Source organism: Malaclemys terrapin, chromosome 3 (genome assembly GCF_027887155.1).
Source record: "Malaclemys terrapin pileata isolate rMalTer1 chromosome 3, rMalTer1.hap1, whole genome shotgun sequence".
Taxonomy (NCBI): domain Eukaryota; kingdom Metazoa; phylum Chordata; order Testudines; family Emydidae; genus Malaclemys; species Malaclemys terrapin.
In genome coordinates, this window is record NC_071507.1 from 51,651,474 (window position 1) to 51,673,953 (window position 22,480).

Here is a 22,480-nt window from a genome sequence, read left to right on the forward strand (position 1 = left end):
ATATGAAATAAAGGAAGACCTACACACAGTCAGTCTTGGTACTAAGTCTAGCTGGGGACCTTAGCAAAGCCTTCTTGGTGACATAGTTCAGTCTTAGAAGAACTAGTCAACGTTAGTACCATTATCAGTTAATATAGTGAACTACTGAAGCAGCTGTTCACATAACCCTGCTTACAAAAAAAGAAAGAACAACACTGCAAGACAGAGTGGACAGGCAGGAACTTTGTTGGCCAAGCTTATATACTGCTAAACATCACTGGACTCCCAGAGCAGAGAGATGTCTTAGGGCTTTCAACACTTAAAATGCTACAGCAGCACAGCTGCACCACTACAGTTGCAATGCTTCAGTTGTAGACACCGCTTACACTGACAAGAGGGTTCTCCCGTTGGTGTAGGTAATGCACGTCCCTGAGAGGCAGTAGCTAGGTCAACGGAAGAATTCTTCCATTTACTCAGCTCTGTCTACATGGGGATTTAGGTCATCTTAATGCCACTCAGAGGTATGGATTTTTCATGTCCCTGACCAACATAGTTAAACTGACCTAATTTTCTAGTGTAGACCAGGCATTAGTCTTGTCATCCCATCATCATAGCTTTAGCCTGGGCTTCTTACAGCACAAGAAGTCAAAGTCACAACTGCACCAGGAAGCTCTAGACAAACAATATATCCAGACCCTCTCTCTTTAGGGCTAGTGGGGAAGAAGATCAAGATAATTCCAAATAGAAACCCTGAGATCATAAGCTCACAGATGCTATGTTACTTGTACATACTTGAATGATAGCCAAATACCAGACCCACTGTTGAATTTTTCTGAAACTCAACCTATTATCTTTGTTGTTCAGTGTGTTGATCGGAAAAGTCAATATAAAAAGCATTATGGTAATTTCTGCAAGGTAACCGTTTTTTAAAAGATAAAATGATACGGCTGAGAAAATACCAACAACTTTCTTTTCATTTTACTGACCATACACACACGCCCCCACTATAAGCAAAAGAACCCTTTAAAACAGCTGCTTAATTTCATGGTCAAGATATTTGGTTTGTAGAACTTGAAGGTATTCAAGGCAAAGATAAAACACTTTCCCTTATGGAAAGACCATGGAAAAGTCTATGTTTGGATGTATGGACAAATGAACGTACCTAATCGTTATTCAACACCACCACTCACAAAGCAAGTACCGGTAATTGTTTCCTCAAATTGTTTCCAGAGTCTCTATCGCTTTTAACAGAAAACAAAATTACCAAGGTACCAAATTTAACCTTAAACTGGCAATGTCCACTACTAACAGTAAATTAATGCAAAAAGCTATGTTAATGAAACACTTAAGTATCTACATCAGAAAATGTCTAGCTAAAGTTGTATGTTCATCATAGCATCTTGTAATTTTTTCTTCATTCTTGCATGCTTACATTACTTTTGTTGTCATAATTGGCCATTATATCTTTGTTGACGTAGGTCCACATGGAGCTCCTTGTAGGATCAAGGTCTCAGACTTTTTATATGATCAGGAACATCTCTAAACTAGGTGTTTTAATAACTTTATCAGACTACCACAGAAACACACAATGAGCTGTACTAAAAATGTTAGTAACTATAAAAATAAAAGTAATAAAATTAATAAAATAAAACATTTATGATTTTTGTTTTACCATGTTACTTGTGTAAAATGGTCATGGTGTATATGTCATGTACCCTAGTTTCAAAGGGTCTTAATAAAATTAAAATATTATATTCTCCTAGTGTTTGATGCATTGACTTTATTGCTGACAGTTTCTATAATAAGTGAGAACGTGTTTATAGGGTTAGAATGAAATCTGTTCTGAATGGCAGAAATTCTTCTGGTACTTTTTCACAATGGTTTAGCATACTGTGCCTAAGAGAGAGTTATTTTAGTTCACATGCAAAGTTATCTGTAATTTTTCAAGTAAATCATAACAGTAGCAGCCTTAACTGAATCGCCTTACTTCTATTTGTCTCAAAATCTTAAAAAAAAAAAAAAAAAAAAAAAAAATTGGTCCCTGAGTGCTCCTATTATAAGTACCTACATGCCACGTAGGTCCAGTGGTTAGGGTTCTAGCCTAGGACTTTGGGAAACCTGGGTTCAAGTCCCTGCTCTGCACAGATTTCCTGTGGGTGTTTAACTAAGGGCTAGCCTACACTAGAAGTGTTGTAGCTCATCTCGTGAAGATGTTCTATGCCGACGGCATAATAAATCCACCTGCGCGAGAGGTGGTAGCAGCTCGACCACCGACATAGCCCTGTCCATACCAGCGCTTAGGTTGGTGTAATTTATGTTGCTCGGAGGGGTGGCTTATTCACACCCCTGAGCAACGCAAGTTATACCGAAATTAAATGCTAGCCTAGACCTAGCCTTAATCTCTATGCCATAGTTCCCCATCTGTAAAACAGGGATAATACTTCTGTACCTCACAGGTGTCTCAAAGATAAATACACTGAAGATTGTGAGGTGCTCAAATATCATAACGAAAGCCATATAAGTATCTTAGATTAAAAAATCTATTAGATACATTTTTAAATTTGAGACATAAAATCTATCCAAAAGTTTATTTCAAGTCTAGAAACTTCTTCACTCTCTGAAACCGGAGGTGTCCGAGAACCCACCATACCTATTACAGTTGACAGTAATTTATGGCTGTGAAAGTAATAAAAGACTTGAAGGGGGATTTTTAAAATCACATCTTCAATTTCAGCCCTGCCCTTCAGCACAGTTGTAATTTGAGATATACTATACCCCTAACATTCCAGGTGAATTGAAGTTTTATGTGAACAGTTCCCATGCTTAATCTGCTTTGTCTAGTCTCACTGTTGATATTCCATCCCCTAACTAGAAATTTAATCAGGTACAAACACTTAACTATCAAACGATTTAAAGATACAGACAAATGCAGACTTTCCACATTTTCCAGTCCAGAAAAAATATTTTATGGCAAAAATAAATTAAAGTTTTTGATACAGTAAAGAAATGCAAAGTTAAATATGACATTACCATGGAATCCCTAGAGAAGTTTTTAAGGGTGAAAAGGATCTTTTAATTATGTTGGTGTCATGAGATTCTATGTACGTTGGATTTATAGCTGGAGTACACACAATTCTAAATGTAAAGAGGTTCAAATAGCTCCATGTCCATCTTTCTGAAAGTATTGTTTTTTTAAAGTCCACTTATTGTTGGGACAAGTATGAGTAATAGGAAGATGACGGTACTGCGGGTACAGTTAGATGCCCTTGATCTTAGACAAGACATTTACCCACATTCTATTCAAACTCATCTGAGTGGTGAGCTTCCTACTTTGGGAATAGGGAGTGACAGGCATCGCACTAGCTGTGGCACCAGATACTTTAGAAATTAGCCCCATTCTACAGTCAATAAGAGTGCATCCTTCTACTCTTGAGGTGCCAATGGCATAGAGGACTATTATGAAGTCCACATTAGAAGTGTGTTTGCAACCTCCTTGCCAATCTTAGATCAAGAATAAAAGCACTGGAAGTCTATATTGATTCTTGACAATCCAGGAGCAGCAATGACCTTGATTTCATAAATGTTATTTATGGCTAAAGATAAGAAAGCTCTCTTTGCTTGAATGCATGCTTAGCTAGGAATATAAATATTTTCTGACACAAGCGAGTAAAACTCAAGTCTCATTCCATTAGAGCCAAAACTTCCTTCCCTACCATTTCACCTGCACATGGTGACCACTGACAAAAGTTATGAGAATAGAGGCAAGATGCATCCAGGTACTAACAATTTCCGCAGAGATTAACGAGTGTTCTGATTAATTGGTGCTCTACAATATTGAAGTCACACTTAAGTATTGCATATGCCGATTCTGTGCAAGACATAATTATGATCAAATCTGTTTTCTCTATTGTGTTGAATTAGTCTGATTTTATGGAAAACAATTGCCATCAATATTCTTTAGAGCAGCAGATCATGAGTAAACAGCTCTTATTTGGGCATGAAAGACAGAGAAAGACACACAGCTATACCTGGGTATCTGAGTGTGTATTAGAAACATTTCACTTTCTATATGTGCCTATATTTTCTAACCACACAAGATTATAAAATATATGACGTGCGGCAAGACCTGTGCCCAGAGAGTAAACTTAGTAGAGCGGAGGGCTGATTTACTTCCATTTTCAGTCTCAGGATGAACATGCCAGTCTACCATTGCATTTGGCATTTTTAAGTTTAGATTAGTCACTTTTCCAGCAGACAGTAACCTAGTGGATCAGACACTCAATAGCTCTGCTAGCCTGGGCACATTGTGCCCATGATGGGCTCCTTCCGTCCTTCCATTCCCCTCATGGGCACAGTGTGCTCAGGCTACAACTGCTCTCCATTCTGTTCCCCCCTCCCCCCGGTGGACAATCTGTGTGGCTCCTCCATTTCCCCCTTCCCATCTCTCTTACCCCCAACCCCCATATCAGGGTCACTGTGTATCTCCCATTTTCATCTCATTTCACCCACCTCTGGTTCCATGCCATTCCTGGGGACCCTGCTTTTCTCTATCCATCTCCACTTCCCACCCCCTTCATCTGCACCTCCCCCAACTCCAGCTCCCCACTGCTACATCTGCTTACCCATCCACCCCTGGGCTGCCTGCTTTCTTCATCATCATCATCACCATTCCCCCTGCTCCCACTCCTTTGCAGGTTCCAGCTCTGTTCCCTTTGGGATCCTGCTTCCACTGACAACACTTTCCCCCTCCGATCCCTGCTCAGATTACTCTCCCTCCCAGTAAGGCTTTCCTATTTCCGTTAGAGTCTAGGCTACGGACAATATCTCCACACAGGAAGTTAAGCTGCTGCCTCTGGTATGTGTAGGCAGCAACAGGGGGCAGCAGAAAGATTCCTCTGCTTGCAGCACAAGGCTGCCTTGGCCCCCCAATTTTCCTGTCAATCAGGCTTTTCTGTGTTCCGATTTGCAAGAAAAATCAATCAGTTGTGCCCATTGATGCCTAGAAATTTCCCTGACATTTCTGAATTGGTCAGACGCAGCAAGACAGGCAAACAAGAGTCAGTGAGTTGAGTGTTAGACCACGCTTCACCTGGCTAGTAATTAAATTTCACTTGCCCAGATCAGATTTCTGTAGTTTAGGGATGTGTGGAAAAAAGGATTTTTCCTAGCTTGACCCTATCTCATGGCTAATAGAAACTTACTCTTCTCAGATGGAATGTTTATCATTACCAGCTACATTTCTGATGACCATCACCATAGTTTTGGATACTTAGTCATTCATTTTACCTACACAAGATCAAAACAGACATCTCACTGGCCAAGCTTGCAAAGGCCTAATATTCAATTCAATGGCATTTCAGTGTTTGTCTGCCTGTAACACCAGACCTTTTGAATGCCGCAGCCAATCAGTTCCCAAATTTCAGGCAACGTTACAGGCATCAATGAGCAGAACCCTATTGATTTGGGGGAAAATGGGAGACACATGGAGTCCTTGACATTGGAGTACTACAGCCAGGGGCTCAAGCACCTCTGCAGCTGTCTACAGAATAAACAACTGGTTGATGACCCCTATGGCTTCCAGAATAACAATATTCCTATATCATCTCGCTCTGCCTAGCCTCCCAAAGTGGACACCCTGAATGATTTCTCCCCCGGGCAGAAAATATAATAATGGGTTGGAGGAGCGCACACAGCCTCTGGTATGGTGGAGAATAGGGAACCCTGCTATGGGGGGGGGGGGAGGGGGAGAGGATAATGGGGAGCACACAAACTATGGGAGGAGAGAAGCATGAAAGGAAAAGGGGAGAATATGGGTGCACAAAGAGCCCCTGCCATGTAGGGGGAGAATGGGAAACCCTGGAATGGATGAGGGGGATATGGGGGACACTCAGAACCCTGATGGAGGGGAGATTGGGGGAACCTGGTACAGGGGATACGGAGAACATCCCCTGCCATGGGGAGAAAGCGGCGGCATAGGGGTGCTAGTATGGGGGAGAGTTGGGGACCTCTGTATGGGAGGAAAAGGTAATGCGGGGGACACAGAGTCACAGACAGAGGTGAGATTGAGGGTAGTTGCAGGGAGTCCCTAGAAAAAGGGGGTGGGGGAATGAAAGATTGGCTCACAGGGAGTTTGTGAGGTAGTACGGAAGAATACAAAGAGCCCATCCTATGTGTAATAAGATCAGTCTACCCAACCCATAAATCATGCAAACCTGCGACCCTAAGAGCACTCCAGTGCCAATTGGTACACTGTTGTCATGATATACACAAAAAAGGTCGTATGTAATAAATCACTGCTGGAAAACTAATAATTCACTGATCATTAATATTCTTGCATGATGTATGAACAGTAAACTTACAAAGGGCATTATAGAGATGTGCTGCAAACAGGTTATTAAAACGTATTTACCAAGCCGTGCCTACCCCTGTTCCAAACAAAGGACTGTGTCTCTGATGTGAATTAAGCAAGATGTGACCAAAGAGAAAGAAAAGCACATTTACATGCAAGATAAATAAAGTCATCAAGAGAGCAAGTGGGGAAAAATGACTAACTATCTTGATGTGGGAGGGAGACTGCATCTTCCAGAAGCCTTCCTGCCTCTTGAAGCAGGGCCACTAAACTCTGGGAAGATATAAGGAGAGAGAAAAAGCCATTTTGGCATCCATCACTTGAGGGACTAAAGGGGCCAGAGCTCTTCAAATCACAGAATGATTGATCCTTCAACTAAGGGGACTGAATATAGGTGAGAAACCTGTTTAGGAAAAGATTGTAACTTGCTGAAATTCAGTTTTAGTGTCAGATGCATATTTTTGCTTTTGTTTGTAACCTTTTCTATACTTATACTTGTTGTCATTTAAACCTACAACATTCTGTTTAATAAATTTGTTTTACTTTTACTGTAAGCCAGTTCAGTACTTTGATTGAAATAAGAGCGTTTGACAAACCCCAGCTAAATTAATGAGTTGCTGTTTACTGTCTCTTTAAAGGAGCAGCAAATTTAACTTCTAAGAGTGTTCCAGGAGAGGGCTGGACACAACAGGGCAGATGGTTTTGGGGAAACTCAGGACTGAGGGATGGGGTCATGCTTCAAAAAGGAACTGGATGGTGGAAGCCAGGATGTGACCTACATCCTTGTAAGGCTGACTGTTGGTGTCCTGGCTGTGAGCCACAGTAGCATAGCATTTAAGGTATCCAGAATTGCAGGGCAGGTGGTGAAAACCCCTTAGTGGTCTGGTTGAACCCCAAAGCATCACAGACCCCCTCTCTAAACTTGAATAAAGACTGTTAATCTTGGTTTTTTTAGCATATGGTTGTGGAATTAATACTTTCTCTAGTCTAAAGAAAGACTGAGGGCTCCCCTGTTGGCTTCATATTGCCCTTCTATAGGACAGATGGGAGGGGTTCAACAGTTAGGTGTGAAGTAGCACTTAATATATTAAGAGCTGTTCAGGATTTTATCCCATGTGCATCTTATCTAAGTAGCCTCTTTCCCTAAGAGTGAAATTTACTACAAGTCATCAATGACTAAAGTGTAACTCAGATATTTTTCAGATCTTCATTATTATTTCTACAAAATATCTCAAATATATTTTAGTCAAACTGATTAAAGTGAAATATTTAGCTTTTATAATAAAGTTTCCCCACTCCTCAGATATTTAACCGTTCATTTTGCATAATTCCATGTAATTTCAAAGCTGTGTCAGAGATAGCAAGCTAAAGTAAAAATAGCATTAACGGTCTTCCCAATTAGCATCTACAGTCACACCCTTTTCAGGTTACTATAACCACAAAATTTAGAATGTGCATCCATAAAATTCTGTACCAATTCTAGTCAAGAGACAATGTTAAATTGTAAATGACAAAGGAATTAGAAGTGTATTAATTTACAGACTTCATGAGAAAGATCATTTAAGAGGGTAAACTATTAGAACCGAGAAGCCTCCAAAGTTTAAAAATAAGTTATGAAATATTTTACTTACTGCTGAAGAGGGATTCTGTCACGCAACTTTTTGATAATAAGCACTTAACATCTTCAAAGAGTTACACATGCAGTAGTAATTAATGCTTAGTTCGGAAATGCTTAAAAAAATTATTATAATCTTGTTGGAAACAGTCTTCTTAATCTACTCTTATGCTGCAAACTGAAAATTATCTGTTCATATAGGCCTTAGCCAAAAAAGTGCTTTTATTCCCACTTATAGGTGCAGCAAAAGTTAAACACTATTACCAAAGAACAGCTGACATTATAAAAACTGGTCCCAGGCAAGCAAGTCACGCTAAATGTTAGAAATCCCATACGTTCACTGAACTAGAGAATAATAGCAGTTGCTAAACCAAATGAATGCTATTGATCAATTCAGAGAGAGATCTCTGTACTTTATTATTTTTTGCATTTTATTGAAATGACCACTAAATTTAATGTTCAACAATATTAACAACTCAGATGTCTGATTAACTCTACAACCTTATCACAGTTTTAAGGGTTTGGCGGAAAAGGAATGCATACTACTCAGACCTACAGTTAACATATGAGAAACATTACTGAAAGTCATTCAGCAGCCTCCTCATGGGAAAGGGTAACATTATGAGAACTGTAAGTGTTTGCATATGTTGTTTTACCTTTGTTCTTTTATTGTCTTATTTCTCACCTCTTACATGTTAAGAGTTTTGGGAACTACTAATTTGACTGCCTTCTCTTTCTTTCTGGGGCCCTCTGGGATCACCCCCTTCATTTCACTCTCTTTTGTTCCTGCTACCGTGACCCTCCCACCAGTCAAGGACAGCCAGACATGCCATTCTCTGGGGACATTGATAGCCACCAAAGAGCTGGTCATGGCAGGGGTTTGGAAAGGACAAGGTGAAAGAAGAGAAAGAGAGCGCAACGAAAACAGATACATAGTTCAATTTCTCTCCATTTCCCTCCCCACATCAACAGGCTCCCAACTCACTCTCAATCATCCAGGGAGCAGAAGCATAACCTTGATATTGAACTCACATTTCTTGTACACCTCTACCCCAATATAACGCTGTCCTCGGGAGCAAAAAAAAAAAATCTTACTGCGTTATAGGTGAAACCGCGTTATATCGAACTTGCTTTGATCCGCCGGAGTGCGCAGCCCCGCCCCGCTGGAGCACTTTTTACAGTGTTATATCCAAATTCAGGTTATTATATCTGGGTCGCATTATATCGGGGTAGAGGTGTATTAGGTAGAGCTGGCCAAAATTTAGGGGTTTTTATTCGCAGGAGATTTTGCTACTTACAAATTTGCATTCCTTCTGATTTAGAATGAAACCAAATTTACCAAAATTTCCCATCAAAACCAAAGATCCCCCAAAATTTTATTTTAGAAACATTGAAATATGGTGTTCTTGAAACAAAACATGAAATTTATTTCTTGTCAATTTCACAGCTGCTATTCAGGCTCCCAGGGCTGCTTGCTGGAGAGAGGGGAGCCTGCCAGCACCCAGAGTCCCAGCTCTAGACGGGGCTCCAGGAGTTGGCAGGTTTTCTGCCATAGCTGCAGACCCTGAAGCCTGCCTTTGTTTCAGCAAAAGTTTAGTCAAGTCTGTAGTAGATTCATCAAAACATTTCTCTACAATGAATTGGCATTTTCTGAATAAATGTTTTGCTGGAAAATTTCTGACCAGCTCTAGTATTAAGAGAGCTAAAAAAAATAAAAAAAACCCACTCACACCTTTTACATAAGTAATGGCTGCTGCTATGCTACAACAAAAATGTGAGCATTTGAGGTAGAAATTAACAGCCAGGGGAGGAGAGGCATACATTCAAATACAATCACAGCTCATACAGTCTTTTAATTATCACATTGCAAAATGCAAAACCAAACTTAACTCTGCTCCCATAGCCACATCCAGTCTCAAAACTACAGATAAGAAATCCTGGCATTTTATTCTCCATATGGAAACAATATTTTCAACCCATCCATCAGAAAGTAGAAAGATTTCGTATCATTCTCTTCATATACTCTCAAAGTCCCATTATACGATCCATATTTCACACCCTTATTGTATAGGGCCTCACTTTCCGCCTGTCCATCCACCTCCAACCAGCTCCTAGTCACCCGCCTCAGTGTAACATCATCCAGAGTGAGGACAACCTAAAGGGGATGTAGAGGTGATTATTATCCATCTCGCCCCAGATTCACCCCACTAACCCCTCCAAAACCACATAAGCACATCCAAGGCACAGCAAAGCCAGATCAGGAACATACTTTCCAACTCCATCCCTGCCCCAGCCACACATCGTATGAAGCATAGACAATAAACCCACAGCACACACCACTTACCCAATCTCGGAGAATACTTGGGATGGAAGAATCTCAAGGAGGTAAAGGCAGAAATGCATGGAAAAAAAAGTTATCAGAGCCTCCCTAGACGAGGAACAATAACCGCTTTTTTTTTTTCAAATATATAATGTCCCCACAGCAATGACACCTGCATGGGACAGACTCAAGGACAGGGCCCTTATCAACAGCAGAATGGCTGGCAAACCTGAGGGGGAGAAAGCTTATGATAAAATGTTTGTGGCATCATTACAGAGGCCCCCCCAAAAAAGCCCAAAATGCAGAGAGTTGGAAACAATATCTGAGGACTGAGAGATTGTTGCAATGGCAAAGGACAGCCTGGCTATTGCCAGGGAAAGCACTGCCATGTCCAAAAATAGTATAGAAAGAGTGAGATGCAGAGGCAACTCCTGGGGGCAATACAAAGCCAAAATTCCATACTGCAGTGCTCCCAAGCCATTCCACTCTCAGGCCTGGTCTACACTACGAGTTTAGGTCAAATTTAGCAGCATTAAATCGAATTAAGCCTGGACACGTCCACACGACGAAGCCCTTTTTTTCAACTTAAAGGGTCCTTTAAACCAGTTTCTTTACTCCACCTTCAATGAGGGGATTAGTGCTGAAATCGGCCTTTCCAGGTCGGATTTGGGGTAGTGTGGACGGAATTTGACGGTATTGCCCTCCGGGAGCTATCATTGTGACCGCTCTGGACAGCACTCTCAACTCAGATGCACTGACCAGGTAGACAGGAAAAACCCCACGAACGTTTCATTTCCTGTTTGCCCAGCGTGGAAAGCACAGGTGACCACGCAGAGCTCATCAGCACAGGTAACCATGATGGAGTCCCAGGATCGCAAAAGAGCTCCAGCATGGACCGAACGGGAGGTACGGGATCTGCTTGCCATATGGGGAGACGAATCAGTGCTAGCTGAACTCCGTAGCAGTAAACAAATTGGCAAAATATTAGAAAAAGTCTCAAAGGCCATGAAGGACAGAGGCCATAACAGGGACGCACAGCAGTGCCGCGTGAAAATTAAGGAGCTAAGGCAAGCCTACCACAAAGCCAGAGAGGCAAATGGAAGGTCCGGGGCAGAGCCACAGACATGCCGCTTCTACGCGGAGCTGCATGCCATGCTAGGGGGTGCAGCCACCACTACCCCAACCATGTGCTTTGACTCCATCAATGGAGAAGCACGCAACAGGGAAGTGGGTTCGGGGTACAAGGAAGATGATGATGAAGATAATGAAGACAGCTCACAGCAAGGAAGCGGAGAAACCGGTTTCCCCAACAGCCAGGATATGTTTATCACCCTGGACCTGGAACCAGTAACCCCCAAACTCACCCACAGCGTGCTCCCAGACCTTGAGGGCATACAAGGGACCTTTGGTGAGTGTACCTTTGTAAATATTACACATGGTTTAAAAGCAAGCGTGTTTAATGATTAATTTGCCCTGGCAATCACGGCCAGTACAGCTACTGGAAAAGTCTGTTAACGTGTATGAGAATGGAGCGGAAATCCTCCAGGGACATCTCCAGAAAGCTCTCCTTGATGTACTCCCAAAGGCTTTGCAAAAGATTTCTGGGGAGGGCTGCCTTATCCCGTCCGCCATGGTAGGACACTTTACCACGCCAGGCCAGTAGCACGTAGTCTGGAATCATTGCATAACAAAGCATGGCAGCATACGGTCCCGGTGTTTGCTGGCATGCAGACAACATCCATTCCTTATCTCTCTTTGTTATCTTCAGGAGAGTGATATCATTCACGGTCACCTGGTTGAAATGGGGTGATTTTATTAAGGGGACATTCAGAGGTGCCTGTTCCTGCTCGGCTGAACAGAAATATTCCCCGCTGTTAGCTACAAAAGGGGGGGGAGGGGTGAAGTTATTATCCCAGAGAATTGGGGGGCGGGGGGAGAAAGGGTTAGTTGGGTTTGTGCTGTATGTTAACCCAGAAACCGCAGCCCCTCCTTTTACATTGCAAACCCATTTTAAATGGCCACCCAACGGGTGCTTGGTATGGGAAATGAGGGCGCTGCTGTTTGAAACCATTCCCACATGTTATGAAGGTTAAAAAAGCCAAAAGACTGTGGCTTACCATGGCTCCCTGCAAGCCGAATTTTGTTGCCTGGCACTGCGTGAGTGATCTCTCACATCAAACCGGCAGGCCCTCAATATAAGAGGAAAAATGCGACCTTGTAACGAAAGCACACGTGCTGCGTAATGTGAACAGCAAAATTGAAAGAGTGTACCCATTGTTCTCTAAAACGTGTCTTTTTTAGCCACCTGTCCCTTCTCCTCCACCAGCTGCAAATGTTTCTCCTTCGCAGAGGCCAGTGAAGATTAGAAGGAGAAAACGGCAGACTCGGGATGATATGTTCTCGGAGCTCCAGATGTCCTCCCACGCTGACAGAGCACAGAAGAATGCGTGGAGGCAGTCAATGTCAGAGTGCAAAAAAGCACAATATGAACGAGAGGAGAGACGGTGGGCTGAATCGCGGGCTGAAGAGGATAGGTGGCATCAGATTGCTGACAGAAGGCAAGAGTCGATGCTCCGGCTGCTGAAGCATCAAACTGATACGCTCCAGCGTATGGCTGAGCTGCAGGAAAGGCAGCAGGAGCAGAGACCGCCACTACAGCCCCTGTGTAACCAACAGCCCTCCTCTCCAAGTTCCATAGCCTCCTCACCCAGACGCCCAAGAACGCGGTGGGGGTGGGGGGGGCTCCGGCCACTCCACCCCAGATGATTGCCCAAGCATCAGAAGGCTGGCCTTCAATAAGAGTTAAAGTTTTAAAGTTTTAAACTGCAGTGTATTCTTGTCCTTCACTCCTCCCCATCCCCTCCCGGGCTACCTTGGCAGTTATCCCCCTAGCTGTGTGATGAATTAATAAAGAATGTATGAATGTGAAGTAACAATGACTTTATTGCCTCTGCAAGCGGTGCTAGAAGGGGGGAGAGGAGGGTGGTTAGCTTACAGGGAAGTAGAGTGAACCGGGGGTGTGGGGGAGGTTCATCAAGGAGAAACAAACAGAAGTTTCACACCGTAGCCTGGCCAGTCACAAAACTGGTTTTCAAAGCTTCTCTGATGCATACCGCGCCCTTCTGTACTCTAACTGCCCTGGTCTCTGGCTGCGCGTAATCAGCGGCCAGGCGATTTGCCTCAACCTCCCACCCCGCCATAAATGTCTCCCCCCTTACTCTCACAGATATTGTGGAGCTCACAACAAGCAGCAATAACAATTGGAATATTGGTTTCGCTGAGGTCTAGCCGAGTCAGTAAACTGCGCCACAGCGCTTTTAAACATCCAAATGCACATTCTACCACCATTCTGCACTTGCTCAGCCTATAGTTGAACAGGTCCTGACTACTGTACAGGCTGCCTGTGTACGGTTTCATGAGCCATGGCATTAAGGGTAGGCTGGGTCCCCAAGGATAACGATAGGGATTTCAATATCCCCAACGCTTATTTTCTGATCCAGGAAGAAAGTCCCTTCCTCCAGCTTTTGAAACAGACCAGAGTTCCTGAAGACGCGAGCATCATGTACCTTTCCCGGCCATCCCACGTTGATGTTAGAGAAACGTCCCTTGTGATCCACCAGGGCTTGCAGCAGCGTTGAAAAATACCCTTTTCGGTTTATGTACTTGGTGGCTTGGTGCTCCGGTGACAAGATAGACGGAACCCATATCCCTATCGCCCCCCCACCCCCCACAGTTAGGGAATCCCATTGCAGCAAAGCCATCTACTATGACCTGCACGTTTCCCAGAGTCACTACCCTTGATATCAGCAGGTCTTTGATTGCGTTGGCTACTTGGATCACAGCAGCCCCCACAGTAGATTTGCCCACTCCAAATTGATTTCCGACTGACTGGTAGCTGTCTGGCGTTGCAAGCTTCCACAGGGCTATCGTCACTCGCTTCTCAACTGTGAGGGCTGCTCTCATCCTGGTATTCTGGCGCTTCAGGGCAGGGGAAAGCAAGTCACAAAGTTCCATGAAAGTGCCCTTACGCATGCGGAAGTTTCGCAGCCACTGGGAATCGTCCCACACCTGCAACACGATGCGGTTCCACCAGTCTGTGCTTGTTTCCCAGGCCCAGAATCGGCATTCCACGGCATGAACCTGGCCCCAGTAACACCATGATTTGCACATTGCTGGGGCCCGTACTTTGTGAGAGATCTATGTCCATGTCAATTTCTTCATCACTCTCGTCGCCGCGCTGCAATCGCCTCCTCGCCTGGTTTTGCTTTGGCATGTTCTGGCTCTGCATATACTCCAGGACAATGCGCATGGTGTTCATAGTGCTCATAATTGCCGCGGTGATCTGAGCAGGCTCCATGACCCCAGTGCTATGGCGTCTGGGCTGAAAAAAGGCGCAAAACTATTGTCTGACAGAGGGAGGGAGGGGCGAGTGATGACGTGGCTTACAGGGAATTAAAATCAACAATGGTGGCTGTGCATCAGGGAGAAACACAAACAACTGTCACACACAATGGCCCCCACAAAGACTGAACTCAAAACCCTGGGTTTAGCAGGCCGTTGATTTCACGGAGGGAGGGGGAAGCAAATGAATACAGAACAAATCTGGTCCATCTATCCTTTATATCTTAGGCTAGCAGCAGATGGTGCAGCATGACTGATAGCCATCGGCATCTTCTGGGTGCTTGGCAGAAATGCTGCATTACAATTGCTAGCCATCATCGTCAAGAGAGTGCAATAGGACTGCTGGCAGGACTGCGTCGCCAGGAGACAAAACATGTCTGCCCAGGCGCCTCTGACCGAACTCACTGAGGAGTACGACAACCATGGATACCAATCTTAATACACCATCGACTGCCAAAAGGCAAGGAGCTGCTGCTGTATAGCAATGCAGTCCCACGTCTGCCAGCACCCAGATAGCCAATGACGGCTACCAGTCATACTGCTCAATCTCCTGCTAAAAGGCAATTAGCTGCTGCTATGTAGCTATGCAGTACCACGTCTGCAGGTACCCAGATGACATATGGTGACGGTGAGCTGAGCGGGCTCCATGCTTGCCGTGGTATGTCGTCTGCACAGGTAACCCAGGAAAAAAGGCACGAAATGACTGTCTGCCGTTGCTCTCACGGGGCGGGGGGGAGGGGGAGGCCTGACGACATGTACCCAGAATCCCCCGCGACACTGTTTTTGCCCCATCAAGCATTGGGATCTCAACCCAGAATTCCAATGGGCGGCGGAGACTGCGGGATAGCTACCCACAGTGCAATGCTCCGGAAGCCGACGCTAGCCTCGGTACTGTGGACACGGTCCGCCGACTTAATGCGCTTAGAGAATTTTATGTGGGGACACACACAATCGACTGTATAAAAACAATTTCTATAAAACCGGCTTCTATAAATTCGACCTAATTTCGTAGTGTAGACATACCCTCAGACCCAAGCTGAGGGCGCTGAGAACAATGGCAATTGGGATCCCAGCTCATTTGAGCCCTCTATTGCCCCTTGTAACTTCAAACATCAGCATGCCACACCAGAAGGCCCACAAACCAGAAGAGGTTGAGCAAAGACATATACTCACCTGTAAATTTAACCCTTGCCCCTTTGTGTTGTGCCCGCATTGCACTGTTGCACTTGACTGTTTTGTTTCACTGGTGATATAATGAAAGGGTTCTTTGTAGTTAGATAATAGATTGCTGTTTAATATAGGTCATAATTAAAAGCTGTTTTTCAGCTTTGTTTCAGTTGAATGTTTGCTTCTGCTTATTATATAATAGATTAATAAAAACCTTCATATGGAGTTGACGACAGTTCATTTTACACAGAAAGTTATGTTGGCATTAATTGATAGGGCTTTACAAACACATGCAGGCAAAGACAATACGTGAAATAGGGGCTGCTGGCTCTGTTGTGCTTCCACCACCCATAAACTACACTGAACTGAACAAAAGACTTCAAACACCCCTCCCCTCTCCAGGAGTTAGTAGCTGGATGTACAGCTGCACAATTCAGGCCCGAGCCTCCAAATAACAGCAACAGGCATCCCTGATAATACTGTCCCGGCTGTTTGCATTTTGTATTGGATGCTTTGCTGGTTGCTCAAATCACGGAGCAAGTCTCTGCACCTCAGCCTCCCACCCTTCTCCTTTACTCTCACAAATATTGTGCAAAATACAACATGATGCTATAATCGCATATGTGTTTTTCTTTTGCTTCCAACCTATTCAACAAATAGCACTAACTCCCTTTGAAACAATGTAAAACTTTAGAGCCTACAAGTCCAATCAGTCCTATTTCTTGTTCAGCCAATCACTCGGACAAACACATTTGTTTACATTTTCAAAACATAATGCTGCCTGCTTCTTGTTTAGAAGATCACCTGAAAGTGAGAACAGGCATTCGCATGGCACTGTTGTAGCCGGAGTCGCAAGATATTTACATGCCAGATATGCTAAAGATTCATGTGTCCCTTGATGCTTCAACCACCATTCCAGAGGATGTGTCCATGCTGATGACAGGTTCTGCTCAATAACAATCCAAAGCAGTGCGGACCAATGCATGTTCATTTTCATCATCGAGTCAGATGCCACCAGCAAAAGGCTGATTTTCTTTTTATTGGTGGCTTGGGTTCTGTAGTTTCCACATCAGAGTGTTGCTCTTTTAAGATTTCCGAAAGCATGCTCCACACCTCATCCCTCTCAGATTTTGGAAGGCACTTCAGATTCTTAAGTCTTGGGTCGAGTGCTGTAGCTAACTTTAGAAATTTCACATTGGTATCTTCTTTGCATTTTGTCAAATTTGCAGTGAAAGTGTTCTTAAAACGAACGACATGCTGGGTCATCACCCGAGACTGCTAGAACATGAAATATATGGCAGACTGTGGGTAAAACAGAGCAGGAGACATACAATTCCAGCATAGGAAATTATGCCTGGTAAAGAAGGGAGCTCTTGGCGTTGTCTAATTTCTGGGAATTTTTAATCCAATATAGTTCCCATGAAAAGAGAACTGCTCGCTGGTTTACGTTTCATATTGTTGTTAAGTAGTTGGCCACCTCCTGGAAATCAGCCTTTTCAACACACACTACTGGGCATATATGCCAATAATTATTCCATGCAGTGGTGTTGTAGCCGTGTTGGTCCCAGGATATTAGAGACACAAGATGGGGTGGGTAATAAAAAAAAAGAGGGGAAAAAGAGGGCGGGGGAGGTGGTTTGAGCATTGGCCTGCTAAACCCAGGGTTCTGAGTTCAATCCTTGAGGGGGCCACTTGGGGATCTAGGGCAAAATCAGTACTTGGTCCTGCTAGTGAAGGCAGGGGGCTGGACTCGATGACCTTTCAAGGTCCCTTCCAGTTCTAGGAGATGGGATATCTCCATTAAAAAAAAAAAAAAATTCTCCCCCAAGAAGTTCAGTCACAAATTTAATTAATGCATTTTTTTAACGAGTGTCATCAGCATGGAAGCATGTTCTCTGGAACGATGGCCAAAGCATGAAGAAGCATATGAATTTTTAGCACATCTGGCACATCAATATCTTGCAACACCAGCTATAACAGTGCCATGCGAATGCCTGTTCTCACTTTCAGGTGCATTGTAATTAAGAAGTGGGCAACATTATCTCCCATAAATATAAACAAGCTTGTTTCTCTTAGTGATTGGCTGAACAAGAAGTAGGATTAAGTGGACTTATAGACTAAAGTTTTACACTGTTTTGTTTTTGAGTGCAGTTACATAATAAAAAAAACCTACATTTGTAAGTTGCATTTTCATGATAAAGAGATTGCACTACAGTACTTGTATGAGGTGAATTGAAAAATACTATTTATTTTGTTTACAAATATTTGCACTGTAAAAATGATAATAAAAAATAATACAAGTGAGCACTGTACACTTTGTATTCTGTGTTGTAACTGAAACAGATTATATTTAAAAATGTAGAAAAACATCGCTAAATATTTAATACATTTCAATTGGTATTCTATTGTTTAACAGTGCGATCAATCGCAATTAAATTTTTTGAGTTAATCGCATGAGTTAACTGCGATTAATTGACAGCCCTAATTTAAAGTGAGGCATGTGTGAGAGTACTGTAGTCTCATTGACCACCCAGGTGCTTAGAGTGTTAGCATTTGCTGGTCTAGTGCTTGTAGCAGTATTTTTGCCATAACTAAAGATGTTAACCTGTTTTACAACTTGTATCTAGAACAGCAGTGCAGTGTTTTAGAGAAAAATGACATATACCTAAAGGCTAATATAAGATCCCGTCCCCGCCAAGAGTCCAGGAACTATAGGAATCCTAGCACCCTTTCCCTTCCTCTTCTCAGCAGAGGAAGGAAGGGAGAACAGGTTGTTCTTTCCATCAGGACATCATCCTTTAACAGTGCCTCTACTCCATCTTTCATGTTTGCTCCTAACTAGCAGGTGCCTGAAGTTTTTCAAGCCCTGCTTTTACACATGAGAAGGTGTCATGAGAAACTATTATACAAGAGAAGAGATATGATGTGTCCCTAAATGAAGCAGCCTGCCAAATTATACAGTTTCTAATTCATTCATGCAGCCTCACAACCACATTGTCTCCTGAAATATAAACGGGGGAAAGGATCAGGAGGTAGCCGTGTTAGTCTGTATCCACAACTTGTTTTGGGGGGAAAAGGAGAGTAACTTTTCAAAAAATAACCAGCATCCAAAAGCATGTTCAAGTCTCATCAGATTTCAGTACTATCCACGTTATATGAATGCTAAAGACTAAATTCTTAATTTACACACATATTTAGGAATGAATGCAAAAATCAAGTCACTTCTTATGTATGGCTTTTTAGATAAGGGACAGCCTTGGTTCTTTCTTCTATTCATTTAGCACTGCTTTAAACATAGTAATATTTGCTGTGTCCTATCTTAGGCCCAGGTGGTTGTCAGGTAAGTTCCTCCCTCCCCATCACCTGACAAGTACTAAGTATTCAGTACTTCACACATACACAAAAGGTCTCCATCGCTCCCATCAGTGACTAACTTGATGCTGGAATCACTGCAAAGATAGAAATATTATTTTTCCTACAGCAGTGACAGCCGTAATTAAAGTATCATTCAGAGGCATTGCTAATGTCTTCCCAAGCTAGAATTTCAACCTATTTGGGAAGAGGGTTACAAAAGGACGAGGAGACTAGGCAAACGATTGGAAAATCTTATCAATGGGATACTATCCACGGAAAATCTCTCTCAGAAGTACTTCTAAATCCATGACAAACCCAAGTACCCTGGTATTATTACCGGTTCTGAGATGGGGGGAAAAGGGAAGAGAGATCTGATAAGGCCAAGGCCACCCCTATTGCTACCCCAAGTCTAGAGGCACTTGCACCTACACATGAAACAGATACTCCAACACACACAGCGAAGGAGCCATGAAGCCAACAAAACCCCACATATGCCGGTTTCAAGACACATCCACACACGTTGCTTACACGCCGTTGCTACAAGAAACACCTGGGGTCGTGTCCGGGTTCCTGACCCGGGACCAGCGCAGGGGGACGCTCTCAAGCCCAGCTCGGAGCCGAACTCGCTGTCACGGGGCGGGTGCCCGGTCACGGCACAGCCACCCCTCAGCCCGGCTGCCCCCACGCAGGGCGGTGCAGGGACCGGGTCGGGGCACATCCCACAGCCGGGCAGCGAGTCACGCGCGGCGGACTAAGCCCCCCCGTGCCCACGAAACAGGAGCCGGGGGGGATCGGGCGCCTCGGCCAGGCCTAGGCCGGGCAGGGCTCAGGACCAGGGACCAGCCCGCCACCGACCCGCCGCAGCGGGGCACCCGGCTCGGGCAGCCCTGGCCCCACCACGCCGAGGAGGCGAGGGCAGCCCCGCGAGACCCCGATCCCGCCCGAGAGGAGCCCCCAGGGCGGGAGTGCGGGGGTGACACCCCCCCCCGCCGGGCAATGCAGCCAGGGGGCGTCTCGCACTCAGCCCCGCCGGGCGGGGGCGGGGGGCACCTGGCATCTGCCCGGGGCGGGGCCCCCCGGGGGGGCGGGGGCCCCCCTGTCTCTCTCTTACCCCCGCCCCGCTCCGGGGTTGTCTCTGTGCGGCAGGAAGCGTTGAGCGGCCCCGGTAGCGTCCCCAGCGCGGCGCAGTTACCATGGGACGGGCGCCCGCTCGCTCTCCGGAAGTCACTGCCGGGAACGGGGAGGGAGAGACGCGGGGCGAGCCGCCATCTTGAGTGTGGCGCAGCGGGGCCGCTCGGCTCTGGCAGGCCCGGCCCGCCGGGGGCGTGTAGGGATTTGCTGGCGCAGCCCGCCCGCCGGTCCTGCCCTGCGCTCCGCTCCGCTCGGGGAAGGGGCCCAGCGGCGCGAACTCCCAGGCCCCGGGGCCCTACGCCTGAGCTCCAGGCGCCCCTGTCCGCATGCCCAGGAGGACGGGGAGCCGAAGGCCACAGGGCTGCGCTGCAGCAAAGGGCCATTGGCTGCAGGGGGTTGGTGAGGATGGAGGCTCAGCCCCACCCGCGCTAGCTGTGGCACAGGGCACAAGCCAGAGAGAGCAGCGTAGCCCCTGATCCTTAACTCCCACCCTGCCTGGGCCAGAGGGCAACTACAGCCAGGCTCTTCTCACCCCTTCAGCCACCCTTCCCACCCGTGAGAGTTGTGACCCTAACAGCATCCCCCTGCAAGCGGCTCCCTGGCATCTGGTTAGGGGGACCAGAGAGCAAGTGTGAAAAATCAGGACGGGGGGTGTGGGGGGGTAATAGGCACTCATAGAAGACAAAGCCTCAAATATCAGGACTGTCCCTATAAAATCAGGACTTCTGGTCACCCTACATTGGGTAGTGAGTTTCAGCTGGTCTGCTGCCTTCTGTGCACGCCAGTTGATTAATGTCATCAACTGCATCCGATGTGTGTCATCATTGGAAAGTTGATAACATACTCATCAATATTTTGCATGGTGCATGTATCGTAAATACCCAACGGGACCATACACAGGAAATATGGTACTAAAAGGTATTTGTGAGACAAATCTGGGGAGTGGGAAAACAGGTTTCTCCCAGAGAAAAGATAAGTCAGTAGTTCCAGTCCAGTGCTTCTATATCCTGGGAAATTTCCCAAAACCTAGGAATTTGGGAGTAAAATGTTTCAACTTGGGAAATAGGGAATTTTTATTCAAAACATTTTACTCACAAATTCCCAGATTTTGAGAAATTTCCCATGATATAGAAGCACTGTAAAAGAACGTTATCTGGGAATTTTTCACCAGATTTGGGAAATTTTTAGCACGAGGTTGGGAAAAGTTGGCATCACGCTATAGAAGCGCTGTTCCAGTCCGGTGTTCATCAGAATCAATCAGCAATCACATGTCAAGCAGTAATTCGTTTGAATCAGAGGACAGAAACAGCTCAATTTGCATTTTAGCAAACAGGAGGCAGGAAGAAGCCACCCCCACAGAATTTCCTTCAGCCCCAGCCTCTGTCCTTATAGCTTGAATGAACTTTCCTTTGGAGGATAATCTTCAGAAGGATCCATTTCAAAGGTTCACTGGACTATAAAAGACAAAGGGCAAAGAGCCCCATGTTATCTTTTCACCTAAAATGACAAAGAAACTGAGCACTTTAGTCTTTGAGGAGAGATCTTCACCATGGGGCAGTCAGCTGTCTTGCTGTAAGAAGTTTGTGGTAAAAATCTTACCTGATACCTAGACAATTCTTATTAAAGTTTTAGCATCAGAAAATGTATTTTTACTTTTGTTTGTAACCCTTTCTAACTTAATTCCTTCTACATGGTATCACTTAAAATCTGGTCTCCTTTTGTTAATAAGCTTGCTTTACTTTTTATCTGAACCAACCCAGTGCTATGTTTGAATGGTAAGCCACTTGAAATGATAAAGCTGGGCATTTTGTCTCTTCAGAGGACCAAACAAACGATTGTTCCTCTGCATGGTCCAAGAAAAGGCTGGAAACTGCAAACCACACAGTTTTGTGAAAATGAGAGACTGGGGCATGTTGTGGTCCTCTTGCCGGGTGTAACCAAAGCTGGTGGATACTGAAGTGTAACAAGGAGGCTGCCAGAATCAGAATTGGTGAACCACAGCTGGTTAACTCAGTCTTTGCTTGTCTACTGGTATTCAGGCTGTGAGCTACAGCAGCAGAGCATTTATGGCACCCAGGGTTACAGGCAGTAACACAACCACTTACTGGTGTGGATTGCACCCCACAATGTGAGTATCCATATCCCTGCAACTAGAGTCTCTGGA

The 22,480-nt window shown here is 44.8% G+C and overlaps 1 protein-coding gene across 5 annotated transcripts in view; it reads right to left on the reverse strand.

Moving 5' to 3' along the window:
• Positions 1-20,417, reverse strand: part of LOC128833970 (protein dispatched homolog 1-like) — a 160,603-nt gene extending 140,186 nt beyond the window's left edge. For 2 of the 5 annotated variants that reach the window (XM_054022306.1, XM_054022302.1), the window contains exon 1: positions 20,297-20,417. The gene's annotated coding sequence lies outside the window, so the exon portion shown is untranslated. The remainder of the gene's footprint in view (positions 1-20,296) is intronic. The other 3 variants (XM_054022309.1, XM_054022305.1, XM_054022311.1) reach the window with 3 other exon arrangements.
• Between the last annotated feature and the right edge of the window lie 2,063 nt (positions 20,418-22,480).